The sequence below is a fragment of the Melanerpes formicivorus genome, unplaced genomic scaffold, assembly GCF_026170545.1.
Source record: "Melanerpes formicivorus ecotype bairdi unplaced genomic scaffold, bMelFor1.0.p_v2 SCAF_94, whole genome shotgun sequence".
NCBI lineage: Eukaryota > Metazoa > Chordata > Aves > Piciformes > Picidae > Melanerpes > Melanerpes formicivorus.
In genome coordinates this window covers 1989994-2005977 of record NW_027142446.1, presented here as the reverse complement: position 1 = coordinate 2005977, position 15984 = coordinate 1989994, and positions in this window count along the sequence as shown.

Genomic DNA, 15984 nt, shown 5'->3' with positions numbered 1-15984 from the left:
TGAGTGTATTCCATATATTTTTCTCTTTAAATGCCATTATTTTATGCAAATATTCCCCATAGCCATGATTGTAGTTTTGGTGTCACCAGTGAAGAGGAAGTTGTGCACTATTTTTCTCCCTTCCCTGGCATTTTCTCTTGTTTTCTTTCCTCTGTTTTATTATTTTTCTTTCAGAGGGTGTTGTGGTTTGCATAATAAGATGCTGCATAAAACGAAGTGGCATTGCATTGCTCCATACTTTCCCAAGAGAATGCATTAAAAACAATATTTAAATTCCACTGCACCTCTAAGGATATTGGTTTAGCTCAAATTAAAATTAGCAGTGTAACAGACCATGCAGTGCTTACTTCACAGAATAAAGAGAATGCATTGCTGACTTTATTGTTTGCATGCACTTCAGTGTTTTCCTTTCCTGTGTTCACTGAGGGTTAAAGTCTGTAGGGGAGAGGGCAACGTGCAAACATTTAACCCCAAGTTCTCAGCTCCTTCTGCACAGCCTTTACACTCATGCTGGTGGAGGGATCTGAGGCAAGGCTTGAACAGGTAGCTGGAACATTTTCTGCCAAGATGGTGCAGAACCTGATAGCCAGCAAGAGTCAGCAACTTGATAATACTTGTACAAGGCTCTGCTCACACTCTTGACAGATCAGCTCCTTTCTCCAAATGTCTTTTTCTGCCAATTCATATGGAAAAGGTTTACTAATTCCACAGCTGTGAGCTAAGGCCTGGGAATGCATATCATCTCATTTAGCTTTTGTTTTTGTTGTCCTTTCCTGTTTCCAGTGCATATCTGCTCAACTTCAGCTCTCTTGCATTATTGCCTTTCCCCCCCCCTCCTACTAAGTATCACTTTGGAGTATTTGCTCCCAGGTATAAAATCTTGCATTTTTCCAGCTTTAATCTTATTTTCTTGTTCCTCTTCCCAACCACTTGATGTCATTGAAAATATTTTCCCCTCACTTAGCATTAACAGTTCCTCCCCCTTTAGCGTAACCTTTGCTTTTCATGAATTGTAACATCAAATATGCCTAGACTGAGTACTCACCCCTGCAGCACCCCAGATGAAACCTCTCCCTCCACTGACCTGATCCATGGCCATTTATCATTCTCCTTTGTAATTCTTCTGGAAAGGTTAGATCTAATGGGTTTCTAAGCAAACACATAAAACCTTAACTTCCCTATCAGAAGTGAAGTGGTGGAAGACAGACTTAGGACTGTCTTTCATCAACACAATATTTATAGCCAAGCAAATGAACACTTCAGCTCTGCAAATCCTAAATTTGTTGCCAGACAGTATCTGGAGATTGTTTTGCATGTTTTGATTAAATGCAGATTCCTTCAACTTTTCTTTTAGTTTTTTTTTACCCTACAAAGCCAGAGTCCTGTTTTAGTTCTTGTTCTTTGTTTTCCCTGCTAAGGCTCTGTGATGAATGAGATGTCCAATTAATAACCCACATCACCCAGTGTAAAAAGTCTCTTTGTTCATTAATATGGCAGTTCACTTAAACTGACTTTTTACAACAGCTCTGGGGCAAGCTCTAAACCTCTGCTCAACTCAAGCACCCAAGGAGACAGGCACAACAAATGATGATTCTCAAGATTTAAAACAATTTGGCTATTTTGTGTGTGTGATTTTGGAAAAAAAATATTTCCTTTATTCCAAAAGTTGGACCTAAAGAAACAGGTAATCTGCTTCTATAAATAGGGCCTCTCAGTTAATATCCCCAGATTGATTTACTGCTGATGGCTGTTTCCATGCTACTTGAACAGAATATCACAGAATCATAGAATCAATCACGTTGGAAAAGACCTCAGAGCTCATCAAGTCAAACCTATTACCTAATACCTAACACCTCCTGACAACTAAACCACAGCTTCAAGTGCCACATCCAATCCTTTTTTGAACACCTCCAGGGACAGTGACTCCACCACCTCCCTGGGCAGCATATTCCAGTGGCCAATCTCTCTTTCTGGGAAGAACTTTCTCCTCACCTCCAGCCTAAACCTCCCATGGCACATCTTGAGACTGTGTCCTCTTGTTCTGGTGTTGGTGTCCTGGGAGAAGAGACCAAGCCCCACCTGGCTACAACTTCCCTTCAGGTTTTAGAAAGCAATAAAGTCTCCCCTGAGACTCCTCCAGGCTAGACAACCCCAGCTCCCTCAGCCTCTCCTCACAGAGCTGTGCTCCAGACCTCTCCCCAGCCTTGTTGCCCTTCTCTGGACCCATTCCAGCATCTCAATGTTCTTCTTAAATTGAGGAGCCCAGAATTGTATTAAAAAGGAGAAGCTGCCCATTTGTAATATCCTTGCAATTGTATTATGAACATTTCAATGGAAAACTCATTGCCAGTAGGATTATTGGGTTTCAAAATTCGCAGTCCTGATTCTGCTGCTCTCAGAAATGTTTTTCTCATGGCCATAACTACAGAGATCACCAGCACTCAGCTCTGCAGCTGTCAAATTGCCAGTAGCCCTTCCATATGACTCTTGTAGTCAAAAGCTAGGTATGGGAGAAGATATTTGCTCTGTCATATTGGAGCTTTGCAAGCTCCATCGATGTTTTGTGCTGCTCTAATGTTCAGTCAAAAGCAAATCACCAACACTTTTTGATTGTGTCTTGATACTAAGAACTGTCTTATGGTGAAGACTTGTACATTTTTTGTGAAGTGTCCCAAGGATCATCCCCTGCCATAAGGTAATGGAAAACTGGAACAGGTTGCCCAGGCAGGTAGTTGAGGCCCCATCCCTGGATAGGACAAGGGGTAATGGTTTCAAACTAGAGAAGAGTAGATTTAGATCAGATATTAAGAACAAGTTCTTTACCATGAGGGTAGTGGAAAACTGGAACAGGTTGCTCAGGGAGGTAGCTGAGGCTCCATCCCTGGAGATATTCAAGGTGACAGGGCTCTGGGCAACCAGATCTAGTTGAAGATCATCCCTGCTCAGTGCTCAGGGGACTAGATGACCTTTGGAGGTCCTTTCCAACCCAAACCATTCTATAATTCTGAGTCTAGTGCTGGAGAACAAACTAGCTCAGCTATCTAACTTGCCCAAGTTAGTCCTGTTCAGCTGTGAAGGGCCTTGTTTCTTTGCCTCTAAACTGGACCTCTTCATGTTTAAAGAGCAAGCCCCCACCTTCCCCCATTCCACATCCTGCGAGGTTTATCCTGCATTACTTTCTGCGCTCCAGTCGAAAGGAGGCACCTGGCCCCTAGGCAGCTGCCACTAGCCCCCAAGGAGGGTGAGCAGAGGCCATGTTTATGCACTGCTGATGTCCACAGGAGTTTTCCTTTTGTATGTCAAGAGAATGTAGAACAAAATGTGTAATATGTCCCCAGGGTAAGAGCAAAGCCAGGTGTGGCACCTGAGTTTGAAAGGGTTTAATAATTAATTTGGATATGTAAAGGACAAAATCTGAATCTTATCCCTAATTGATGATTTCAACTTCCCAAATGCATCCACATGCTTCATACTTATTACAAATAACAGGTATTAATTATACTACTTTATGGTAATTCCTTAATAATTACTTAAGATCCATTAGATTTTTAACACTAATTAGAGCAGGGGCTGTATCACAGTTGTCCCTCTTGCAGCAGAGTGCTGTAATCAGTGTGATGAAGAGGCATTTTCATTCTCTTTTCTTTTTGTTTTCCAGAAAAAGTGTTTTCTGAACTGCAAGACCCTAAAATGATCCTAGAATAGCACACCCTTTCCTGGCTGAGTACAGGCCTTTATGCAGAGCATGGCCTGAACCTGGGTTTCCCACATTCTCTTCCATGCTTTATTCTTTCCTGATCAGACTGGATCCTTTCTGCTGGCTAACAAGGCAATCAAAAGCCATGTGCCATCAGGCTGAGTGACAGTGCTCAAATCATTTGGTCAGTCTTGATTATTTCCTGCTATAGAATCATAGAATCATAGAATTAATAAGGTTGGAAGAGACCTCAAAGATCACCAAGTCCAACCTGTCACCCAACACCTCATGACTACTAAACCATGGCACCAAGTGCCACATCCAATCCCCTCTTGAACACCTCCAGGGATGGGGATTCCACCACCTCCCTGGGCAGCACATTCCAACAGCTAACAACTCTCTCGGTGAAGAACTTTCTCCTCACCTCCAGCCTAAACCTCCCCAGGCACAGCTTGAGACTGTGTCCTCTCCTCCTGTCGCTGTTGCCTGGGAGAAGAGACCAACCCCCACCTGGCTACAGCCTCCCTTCAGGTAGTTGTAGAGAGCAAGAAGGTCTCCCCTGAGCCTCCTCCTCTCCCGGCTGAACAACCCCAGCTCCCTCAGCCTGAGAATATTCTGAGAACCTGTCTGGCATATTTTGCTTTTGCAGTTGCACTACCAGGAGATGAGTCTCTGTGAAAGAATTGCTACATGTTACAACTGCACAGATTGCATTGGTTTGGGAGGGGCTCCCAAAGGTCATCCTGTCCAAACCCCTTTTGCATTCAGCAGGGACATCTCCAACTAGAGCAGGCTGCACAGGGCCACATCCAGTCTGGGCCTGAATGTCTACAGTAATGGGGCCTCAATCACATTCCTGGGCAACCTGTTCCAGTATTTTTACTGCTATTATTGCAAAGAACTTCTTTAGGTCCACCTCCATCTCCCGTGCCCCAGTTTCAAACCATTGCCCCTCTTCTTATCGCTACAAGCTCTTCTGAAAAGCCCTTCCCCAGCCTTCCTTTAGGTCCCCTTCAGATACTGAAGTGTAGATCTAAGGTCTCCCTGGTTACATGCCAAGTCTGAGCAAAAGCTGAGCAATGATGTGCAAAACAACAACATAATATGTGCATACTTGCATTGTCTCAAGCAGGAGCACAGAAAGAGGAAGATCAAGTTTAATGAAAGTGCACATGCTTAGAGGTAGAGGTGGTTGGGCTGAAGAATATGCATGTTCCAAACATTGGCCTTGCCATCCATTCTGGTACTATTCTACAAAGCACATTGCAGGACCACAAATGGGGAAAAGGAGAAGTAGATGGGGAATGAAGACACCCCCTACAGTGCTGTTACAAGTGCTGCTACACAGTGCTGTCACCAGGACCAACAGCATCTTGGTACCTCAGCCAAGCTGTGCTCAGTTTCTGGGTGGCTGATTGTGTCTTCATATAACCTGTTGTTCCAAGTTGTGAGCAACAGAACCGCATTTAAATCTGGATCTTGTTAGCAGACTGCTGACTGTCATTTTCTAGCTGATGGAGGTAGTCATGGGCAGTGTCACAAAGCCTTCTTGACAACTATTTCAGGAGTAGGCTCTATATCAGCCAGAGGAAAGGTTTTTAGTAACTTGAGAATCCTGTTAGCTGGTACTGCTTGAAACATGATGACAAAAAGTTGCTTTATTCTGCTTCCCATAAGACCTTTCCTGCACGTAGGAACCAGTGCTAGGGTGAAATATCAGAACATTCATAAGAACTTTCTTCAAGTACCAAAGCTCCAGATTTCCCTAGAGAGGCTATTTCCCCTATCAAAGAATACGAGAAATTGTCCAGAATCACTGCTGCCTGCACTGACTCTACAGCTTCCTCCTCTTGCCCACCTCTCAGCTCCCTCTGAGACTGCAGCTCTCAGCAGCTTTCTGCATCCAAGTGCAAGGGTAAATAGCAAGAGCCTACCCTAACCCAGCCAGCTCCCTCTGCCCCAGCAGTGTGTTCCCAGAGCCACCTTTGAAACCTTGCTGCTTGTTTGTTTACTTTGTCCTTTTTAAAATTCCTTTCTCTAAAAGTGAAGCTGGGGCAGTCTGACAGATCAGTGCTGCCTTTTTGCCTGCTGCTCTCCCGGCTAGGCAGTTCCCTGCCCTGTCTTTGAGGCAGCTCTGGTGCTCATCAGGCCTTTCACTGAGCCGATGTTGCCGGTGAAATGGACTGGCCTGGCATGGGGCTGACCCTCAGAATTGGTACAAGAAAAAGGACAGGAGGGAAGGAGAGGGACAGCAGGAGATTACACTGGTCTGCCACTAGCATATTTTCACAGCATCACAGTATCACAGTATCACTAAGGTTGGAAGAGACCTCAAGGATCATCGAGTCCAACCTATCAACACAGACCTCATGACTAGACCATGGCACCAAGTGCCACATCCAATCCCCTCTTGAACACCTCCAGGGATGGTGACTCCACCACCTCCCTGGGTAGCACATTCCAATGACTAATGACTCTCTCAGTGAAGAACTTTCTCCTCACCTCCAGCCTCAACATCCCCTGGCACAGCTTGAGACTGTGTCCTCTTGTTCTGGTGCTGGTTGCCTGGGAGAAAAGACCAACCCCCACCTGGCTACAACCTCCTTTCAGGGAGTTGTAGTCAGCAAGAAGGTCTCCCCTGAGCCTCCTCTTCTCCAGGCTAAACAACCCCAGCTCCCTCAGCCTCTCCTCACAGGGCTGTGCTCAAGGCCTCTCCCCAGCCTTGTTGCCCTTCTCTGGACACCTTCAAGTGTCTCAATGTCCTTCTTAAACTGAGGGGCCCAGAACTGGACACAGGACTCAAGGTGTGGCCTAACCAGTGCAGAGTACAGGGGCAATATGACCTCCCTGCTCCTGCTGGCCACACTATTCCTAATGCAGGCCAGGATGCTATTGGCCTTCTTGGCCACCTGGGCACACTGCTGGCTCATGTTCAGGCGGCTGTTGATCAGCACCCCCAGGTCCCTCTCTGTTTGGCAGCTCTCCAGCCACTCTGACCCCAGCCTGTAGCTCTGCATGGGGTTGGTGTGGCCAAAGTGCAGCACTTGGACTTGTTAAATGCCATCCCATTGGATTCTGCCCATCTGTCCACTTGGTTGAGGTCCCACTGCAGAGCCCTTCTATCCTCTAACTGCCCAACATCTGCTCCTAACTTGGTGTCATCTGCAAATTTGCTGATGACTGACTCAATTCCCTCATCCAGATATCAATGAAGGTGGTGAGGTGTAATTTTACCCTAAAATTCACCCTTACATTGAGTGACATTGCAAAATAGTTAATAACCATTCCAGCGTAAAAGAGCCACATGCTAATTTGTTGTCCACATGCTGACATAGTCTTCATAATAAAGAAACAGGTTTCTGTGCATCATGCTTAAAGTATGAAATAACATGGCCTCTTGACTGGCAGTTCTCCCATGACTTCTCACTCTTGCAGGGCACAGTCCTCCGCTGAAAGTTCTCAGGCAAAAGGTCTAAGATGCTGGGTAAAGGCTGAAACAAGGCAATGTGTCACTGTCACAGAAGACACTTCATCTTCTCCCTTGTCTGTCTCTTCCCTGAATTTTATCTCATTACAAGAAGAGTTTACACAAAAACCTATGGTTTGGGTGCTAAACAGTGTTGGTGGTGCCTGAAATGTTGTTTAGATCAATATAGGAAACCAGAGGAGTTCCTCACTAGTGGATGAGTTACTCATGGCCTCTGAGGGCCTTTCTGTAGCTGTGTGCAGCTCAGAGCCTGGTTTGTTAAACTCACTTGAAACACTCCTGCAGAGAAGGCATTTCACCTTCCTTCCAAGGAAGGTGGTCTCTGAGGAAAGAAATAGGGACATTGCAGCAGGAGGAAGGGGCTGTGTTTCACACTGCAGGGAGGGCACAGCTCTGGGGAAGGAGGCATTGCTCCCACAGCTGCGCCTAAGGAGGTTTTAGGGAAAGCTAAGAACATTCCAGGTGGCCAGTGAAATAAAGGGAATTGTCCTAGTTTGGTTGCAGAGCTAGCTTGAATGGAAGCTGAATAACGCTAGCATTCTCCAGCCTGACCAAACCATGGGAAAACAATAAATCTACAGTCAGACACCACAGAGAAGATCTTCAGCTGTGGTTTCTTTTGCTCTGTTTTAGTGTATCCTCAGATCTGGCTTAGCAGGACTTGGGAGTTGAGCAGTGTTTTTGCAGCAGTATTTTTGTTGCTTTACTGTTGTGCTGCTTTGATACAGGTATTTTCTTAGACTGTAAAAATAACCTGCAATTCACAGCAGTGCTAAAGCAGCAGATAAAGGCAGGTATCCACATCTAGATGGGACTGGGACTGTGTGTTATTTTTCTGTACCTCATTTCATCCCTAGAGACCAAATATGGCTATAAAACATGAGAAAACTGTGAAAGCAATGTGGGCTCCTAGGGGTGATTATGCTATATAAACTAAACAGGATGAAAGAGATCCTGGGAAGTATGCAGGCTTGGCTGTATCAATTACAGTGGTGCAGATATAATTGCTCCTCAGACATGAACAAGGCCTGCCTCTTGGTCATTCCACATTAAACAAACAAGAGATAGTGCTTTGATGTACTGATCTTCTATTCCTTTGAGGGTACCTATTTAAATCTGGCAACACCTTGCCTGTAATGATGAACAGTGAGGGTCTGAGTCTGCTTTCAGATTGGTGAGCAAGGTCAGATCATAATCCCAGCACTAATGAAGATACACAAAGCCTTAGTGCTCCTTGCTTCAGAGGGAGAAAACATGCAGCCCTGCCTAGCACCAACTCATGGCTCTTGAAGTCTGCTTTGTTTTACCTAAAATTATCTCAAACAGCCTCTGCTCCTCCACAAATGATCTCTGTTCTGTGCAGGACAGATCTGTTCTTGACAACGTTTGTTAATACAGTTGTGTGAGCTCATGGTGGACAGATTCCCTAATGTACTCTAGTTGAAACATCAAGTTCTTCTGCCAGCAGTTTGTTTCATCTAAGGGATGGGTGAGGCATCCTTGTCAATAAACATTGCATTGGCAAAAGAAGGATCTCTAAGGAAGGAGCTTCACCAGCAAATCTTTTTGTTTCACAGAATCACAGAATGCTAAGGGTTGGAAGGGACCTCAAAAGATTGTCCAGTCCAACATCCTGCTAGATCAGGATCACCTAGGGCACATCACACCAGAACACATCCAGACAGGTTTTGAAAGTCTTCAGAGAAGGAGACTCCACCACCTCCCTGGGCAGCAAAGAAGTCTCAGTCAAGAAGTTTCTCCTAATGTCCAATCTAAACCCATTTCCTCTCATCCTATCTCTGGTTACTTGGAAGATGAGACCAACATCAGCCTCACTCCTCACTCCTTTCAGGCAGTTGTAGAGAGCAATAAGATCTCTCCTCAGCCTTCTCTTCTCCAGACTAAATAACCCTACCTCCCCCAGCAGCTCCTCACATAACAGTCTCCAAACCCCTCACCAGCCTTGTTGCTGGTGGACATGCTCCAACACTTCAGTGTCTTTCCTATAATTTGGTGCCCAGAACTGCACACAGTACTCAAGCTGTGACCTCACCAAGGCTGAGTATAGGGGCACCATCACTTCCCTACTCCTGCTGGAGACACTGGGTTTGATCCCAGACCAAGATGTCCATCTTCCACCATCAGAAATTGTCTAGTGTAGATCTTACTCTTTGGTATTTAGTGTAGATCTTATTTTTCTGGTCTGTTTTCTACCTATATACATTTTCCTACCTATTTAGAAATCAAGCTTGGAAAACAGTTATCACAAGCACCTACAGGTCAGTGTAGATGGGTAAACTCAGTATGTATAGACAGGCCACAGGGAGTGAAAAAAATACAGGGGCTATTTGAGACCTCTTCAAACTGTTTCACATTTGGTGAAGAATTAAAGCCCACATGTAACCTGGCTAAGTTAGTTTGTAGTGGTTTGTTAGCTCCCTGTAACCTGAAGATGTCTCAGCTCTAATCTGCACAGTCAAACATGTATCTAGATTCTAAATACTTTCAAAAGCTATGCTTTGATCTGAAGTTTGACCTGGTCATGCCTTGTGGATATTTGGGCAAGTTTGGGACAATTTCTGAGCTCTTAATTCTAATATACTCTAGAATCTGAAAAGAGTTTCTTTCTTACTCTCTTTCTCTCTTTCTCTTTCTTTATATCTTTCTATTTCTTTATCTCTTTCTTTTTCTCTTTTTCTCTCTCTTCCTTTCTTTCTCCCCTTCTCTCTCTTTCTCTCTTTTACCCTTTCATTCTCTCTTTCACCCTTTCATTCTCTCTTTCTCTATTTTCCTTTTCCCTTCCTCTTCCCCTCCTTTTCCCCTTCCCCTTCCCCTCCCCCTTCCCCTTCCCCTTTCCCTTCCCCTTTCCCTTCCCTTTCCTTCCCTTCCCTTCCCTTCCCTTCCCTTCCCTTCCCTTCCCTTCCCTTCCCTTCCCTTCCCTTCCCTTCCCTTCCCTTCCCTTCCCTTCCCTTCCCTTCCCTTCCCTTCCCTTCCCTTCCCTTCCCCTTCCCCTTCCCTTCCCCTTTCCCTTCCCCTTCCCCTTCCCTTCCCCTTTCCCTTCCCCTTTCTCTTCCCCTTCCCCTCCCCCTTCCCCTCCCCCTCCCCCTCCCCTTCCCCCTTCCCCTTCCCCTCCCCCCTTCCCCTTCCCCTCCCCTTACCCCTTCCCCTTTCCTTTTCCCTTTCCTCTTCCTTTTTCTCTTTTCATTTCCCTTTTCTCTTTTCTCTTCCCTTTTCTCTTTTTCTTTCCCATTTCTCTTTTCCTTTCCCATTTCTCTTTTCCCTTCCTTTTCTTTTCCTGAAATTTCCTTGCCTTTGTCACATCAAGCCAACAGTCTGAGGAAGAATGGAAAAGGGCTGTGATAGCTGGTTACTTTCTCTGTTCTTTTATTGGTATGATAATTACTGACAGAACAATAAAATTTGCATGTGGTTGATTTTGGATGTTAGGCATGTCTGGGTATTACCATATAATGGAGACATTTTTATTGCTTTGCACAGCTTTTGTTGTGTAAAATCTGCAGCACAATATTGACAGATCAGCCAGTAGTAGATCTGGGCTGCACATCAGTTCAATGGGAAGGATGAGTAAACACCAGTGGTCCAGCTGGGCTGGATCCCACCCTTTCAAAACATCCATGTTTGATCAAACACCATGGGAGGATGCACATCACAGATACATGTCTTATTCCTGAGGTATCTCAAAAAGACATTTCTGTTAAGCTTTTCACTCTTGACAAGTGAAATCCAAGGAGCCAATATATAAAATTTTCCCTGGAGGAAAGGCAAAGAGAGGTGGAACAAGAGTGAGCCTACGAGCTGGTAAAAATGTTAGAAAGAAGAAAAGGGGGAGAGAGGGAGAGTTCAACATTTCACAGGCTCACAGGATGTCAGGGTTTGGAAAGGACCCAAAGAGATCATCCAGTCCAACCCCGCTACGAGAGCAGGACCATACAATCTAGCTCAGGTCACACAGGAACACATCCAGAGGTGCCTTGAAAGTCTCCAGAGGAGACTCCACAACTCCTCTGGGCAGGCTGTTCCAGTGCTCTGTGAACCTTACAGTAAAGAAGTTCCCCCTTGTGTTGAGGTGGAACCTCCTGTGCTGCAGCTTACATCCATTGCTCCCTGTCCTATCCCAGGGAGCAAGTGAGCAGAGCCTGTCCCCTCCCTCCTGACCCCCAGCCCTCAGATATTTATCAACATTTTTTAAATCCCCTCTAAGTCTTCTCTGTCCCAGACTAAAAAGCCCCAGCTCCCTCAGTCTCTCTTTACAAGGCACAGCTCCAGTCCCTTCATCATCCTTGCAGCCCCCCCTTGGACTCTCTTCAGCAGATCCCAGTCCCTCTTGAAGTAGGGAGCCCAAACCTGAGCGCAGTACTGAACACTATTTCCTTCGGGAACGCACCACAGCAATCATTCCACCTGTGACCCAAAGGCTTCTCATGGCCACAGCACCAGGCTGCTTGGGAAAAAAAAAACAACCAACCAAATAATAATAATACCCCCCCTACACCTAAATAAATTAGCACATCTATTTATTTCTTTTCCTCTTCTTTTGCTGCCACTCAAACCAACTTTCCTCTCCACTTGCCTGGAAGCAGCTGCGCTTCCACTTTTTAATTGGAGAAGCAGTGCTGCTTCATATGAGTAGCATTGGCTTTTGGCAGCTTGAGATGTGTTAAATTCAATCAAAATACCCATGAGCAGCAGAGAAATCAGACTTCTTCCTTTTTTTTCCCCCCCCCCTTTTTTCTCCCCTCTTCCCACTCATTACTTGTGAAACCTGAATCTTCTCCCAGGTAGCAATCCCTTGAATTTTTAATTCACTTTTTTTAATATATCCATATATATTATTGTGTTGTTTTTTTTTTCTTTTTGCATTTAACCAGGTTAAATCAAAGCAAGAGGAACAGTTCACATATAATATGAATTTGTCTGGATGAATGAGATTATTCTGAGTAAGCTGCTTATTTCCCACCTATCATTTCCCAGGCTGGTATGTCATTGTTATGAAATGTCATGTCTCTTTGCAGACTGCCTGAAACTGATTGACATAACTGGAGAGGATGCCTTGGAACTATTTCAGGAGAGTTGAGGGCATTTGGAAAAAACCTCACTTGTCTGAAAAATCACAGTTTGAAAGTGGGGGGGGGGGGGGGGGGGGGGGGAGGAGGAGGAGGGAATTAAATGTCTCGGCATAAAAGAAAACTCCTGGGTTTGAGGCATACAAGGGTTTTTTTTTTCCTTCCTTTTTTTTCCCCCCCAAACTGTTTCATTTGCAATTCAAGATGATATTTCAAATGAGGGGAGGAGAATGCAGAATGCCCTTATTTCTCATTTTGACACTGTTTTCATGAACAAAATAGTGGGTAAGCCTAGTCACGGGGTAAATTGGAAAATATTTAAACTGCCTGGAGAAAACAGGTTGCATGGTTTTGTCAAGGCCTTGTGCATACTTTTATGAACAACATCCCTAGACATCAATCTAAATATTCTACTCTGCACCCATTTAATTTAACAAGTCTTATCTCTCTCACTAATGTTGAATAATGGAGAAGGGACTGGCAGAAAGAAGCAAAATCTGTGTCAGGGATTTGGATGTTGAAAAAGAAAAAAGTAGCTGAAAAAGCAAAGTTAAGTCACAAAACTTGCCTTGTTCAGCTGATGATAATAGAACAGGAGACTGGAAGAGAGGCCATGGAAGGGATGTAGCTGATAGAGGTATTGCTAATTAATGATTTTTCTTCTTTTTTATGCTGTCAGCTGCAACATCCTGCACTCAGCTTGAATAGCTCTTCTGTAATCTGTATTATACCTTTACCACCCTCCCTATGGAACCATTAAGCCAGAATGGCTTAATTCTCAGAAATATAGTCAGTAGGTAGAGCTGGGGGCACAGAAGTGGAAGGGGACATTTGCATACCACCAAGCACAATAAGAAGGCAACTCATGGTTGTTAATGCAAGCAGTGGAGCAAGGAAGATGTAGCCAGATACCCTGGCACAAAGGGAAGGGGGAGAGGAAAAACAGACTGTGGTCAGCAGGGAGGGTCCTGGCAAAACCCAGGGCATCCTCAAGCCTTCAGTGGCTTTGAAGCTCCCAGTCCTTGGAAGAAAAGGTGGAGTGATGAAGCTTGCAGCTGCAGTCTACCAGAACATTACTTTGCAAAAGGAGCATTGTGCTCTCCTCCAGCCTAGGACATGCATCCGTGCATCAGAGCAGTACTCGGTGCTGTGCACATCCTCTACATAAATACACACTTGAATAATTTATTGAAATATATATTATGTAGCTGTTATACAGGAACACTTTGGTTTGGCATTGAATATGTATAAGGCAAACATTTTCCCTTAAATGATTGCCTGTGGATCTCTTCGGGTTTCTTGTACCAATTTGTATTTAGGATATGCTCTACTGGATAAAAGAGGAAAATTCAAGACACAAAAAATAACAAACCCCCAAAAGAAAACAAAAAATAATAAAATTAAAAAGCTTTTATGGAAATGTATAGGAAAAGAAAAAATATGTCCTTGTACAATACAAATTTGCACATTCTTCGGGGTTTTTTTTTTGCATTGTTAACGTTAATTAGATGAAGGCAGCAATCCTCATGCAGTTTTCATAGGGAGATATTTAAAGCATCTCAAAGCAGAGTGCAAGGATAAGGTGGAAGAGGGAGAAGGCAGAAGGGAAGGGATGCAGATGTTGTCTTTATGACTCAATGTTTGAAATTCTTTTCTAACCTAGCTGCAAAATCTCCTAGGACCTCAGTGTGCCTCAGTGTGCCTGCCAAGGGTGTAAAGGAGGTGAGAACTTGATCCGTGTAACTTTTCAAACTGAAGGGATCTTTTGGGATTGTATACATCAGTGTCTCTCTTCTAGAGGACAATGATTGATTTAGATTTCTTTCCTGGGCTAACAGATGCTGGTTACCTCTAGAATCAGTCGAAGCAATAAGACTGCCATTAGAAGTATTTAACTTAAATGTTGTGTCTACCTCTCTTTGAGTGTTTAAGGGGTCATAGGCTAACTGGTCCAGCAGACCTCAGATTAATTGCTCTGACTCATTCAATGCTTTCTTGAATTTCAGTTTAAGTACCCACTATTCATTCATCTTAAATGTCACAGATGTCACAGGAGATAATTGCTCTACATATCGGTTTAGTGCCCTTAAGCATATTCTTTAAAGGGAAGAGCATCCACCTACAAGGCCAGACAGCTGGAGTGAGGTGCTTGGGCATATTTGTTCTTGGTGTAGCTACGTCTTCATTGAAATCCATAAAACTCACTTTTGCTTCATTGGGAATAGCGGCTGCCAAGCCTGAATGCTTGTCTGAAAGCTGTCCTTCATGTCCACTTGCAAGTGCCTGAGCAGAATTATAAAACAAAACCACCGCTGTGCCCAACAGAAGCTAGTGGAAAATGAGCAACTTTGTGAGCCAGGATCTGGTATTTGTGAAAATCACAGAATTGTCAGGGTTGGAAGGGACCTCAAGGATCAGCCAGTTCCAACCCCCCTGCCATGGGCAGGGACACCTCACACTACAGCAGCTTGCTCACAGCCACAGCCAGCCTGGCTGCAAACACCTCCAGGCAGGAGGCTTCCACCACCTCCCTGGGCAACCTGTGCCAGTCTCTCACCACCCTCATGGGGAACAACTTCTTCCTAACATCCAATCTCAATCTCCCCATTTCTAGTTTTGTTCCATTACCCCCAGTCCTATCCCTCCCTGACACCCTCAAAAGTCCCTCCCCAGCTTTCTTGTAGCCCCCTGCAGACACTGGAAGGCCACAATTAGGTCTCCTGGGAGCCTTCTCTTCTCCAGACTGAACAGCCCCAACTCTCTCAATCTGTCCTCATAGGATGTCCTTGATTGTGGCAGAGGGTGCTGGAAAGTGAAGTGGATTGAAGCTTTACTACGAGGGTGGTGGAACACTGGAACAGGTTGTCCAGGGAGGGTGGCTGAGGCCCCATCCCTGGAGATATTCAAGGTGAGGCTCAGCAGGGCCAACCTGCCCTAGTTGAGGATGTCCCTGCTGACTGCACAGAGGGTTGGAGTTGGATGACCTTTGGAGGTTCCTTCCACCCCAAACCATTCTGTGATTCTGATGCTGAACTGATAAGGCTGAAGAGCCCTTCTGCCCAAGGCAGAAGTTGATGGGAGGGAGGGGCAGCTTTCAGCTTGGGCTGGAATGTTTCAGGCTCTGCAGATCTGACAGAAATGAGAGTGGTCTCAGGAGCAAGTAGCACCACAGTCATCTCTTAGAAACAGTATTGTAAAATTCTAGCAGCTACATCTCTGCCCAGAAATTCATAGGCAGTCAGCATATGTCCCTGAACTCCCTAGTACCTGAAGTCCTGCTGAAGCATAGAGTGATAGTTAGAACACAGATGCTTGGTCTGCTCAGGTAACCAGATGGTCTGTAACGGGCCTCACATAGAGGACTTAGCTGCAGAGATGAAGCAGGTCCTCATGAAAATGTGGGGCCATGAAACAGAGAACAGGGTGAAACTTCCAGCAAACAGGAGAGGCCTCTGGAAATATCAGTCCACTGCCTGCCTACAGAACAAAAAATAAGTAGGTGTGATAGATTAGATGGCTGTGCTGCAACTGGCACCTCCAGCATTTTCCACCAGGTGAAAAACCTGACTGGGAGACATTTCTCAGGTGCCCAGTAAAAACCTTTAAGAATCTTATTTTGGATGAATCTAAGCAGGGGTGAGCTTGATTTTTTCCAGATGCTTGTCCAGCTCTTTCCCCTGTTCTTTTGATATACCCACATGCAGTTCATTTTCTCA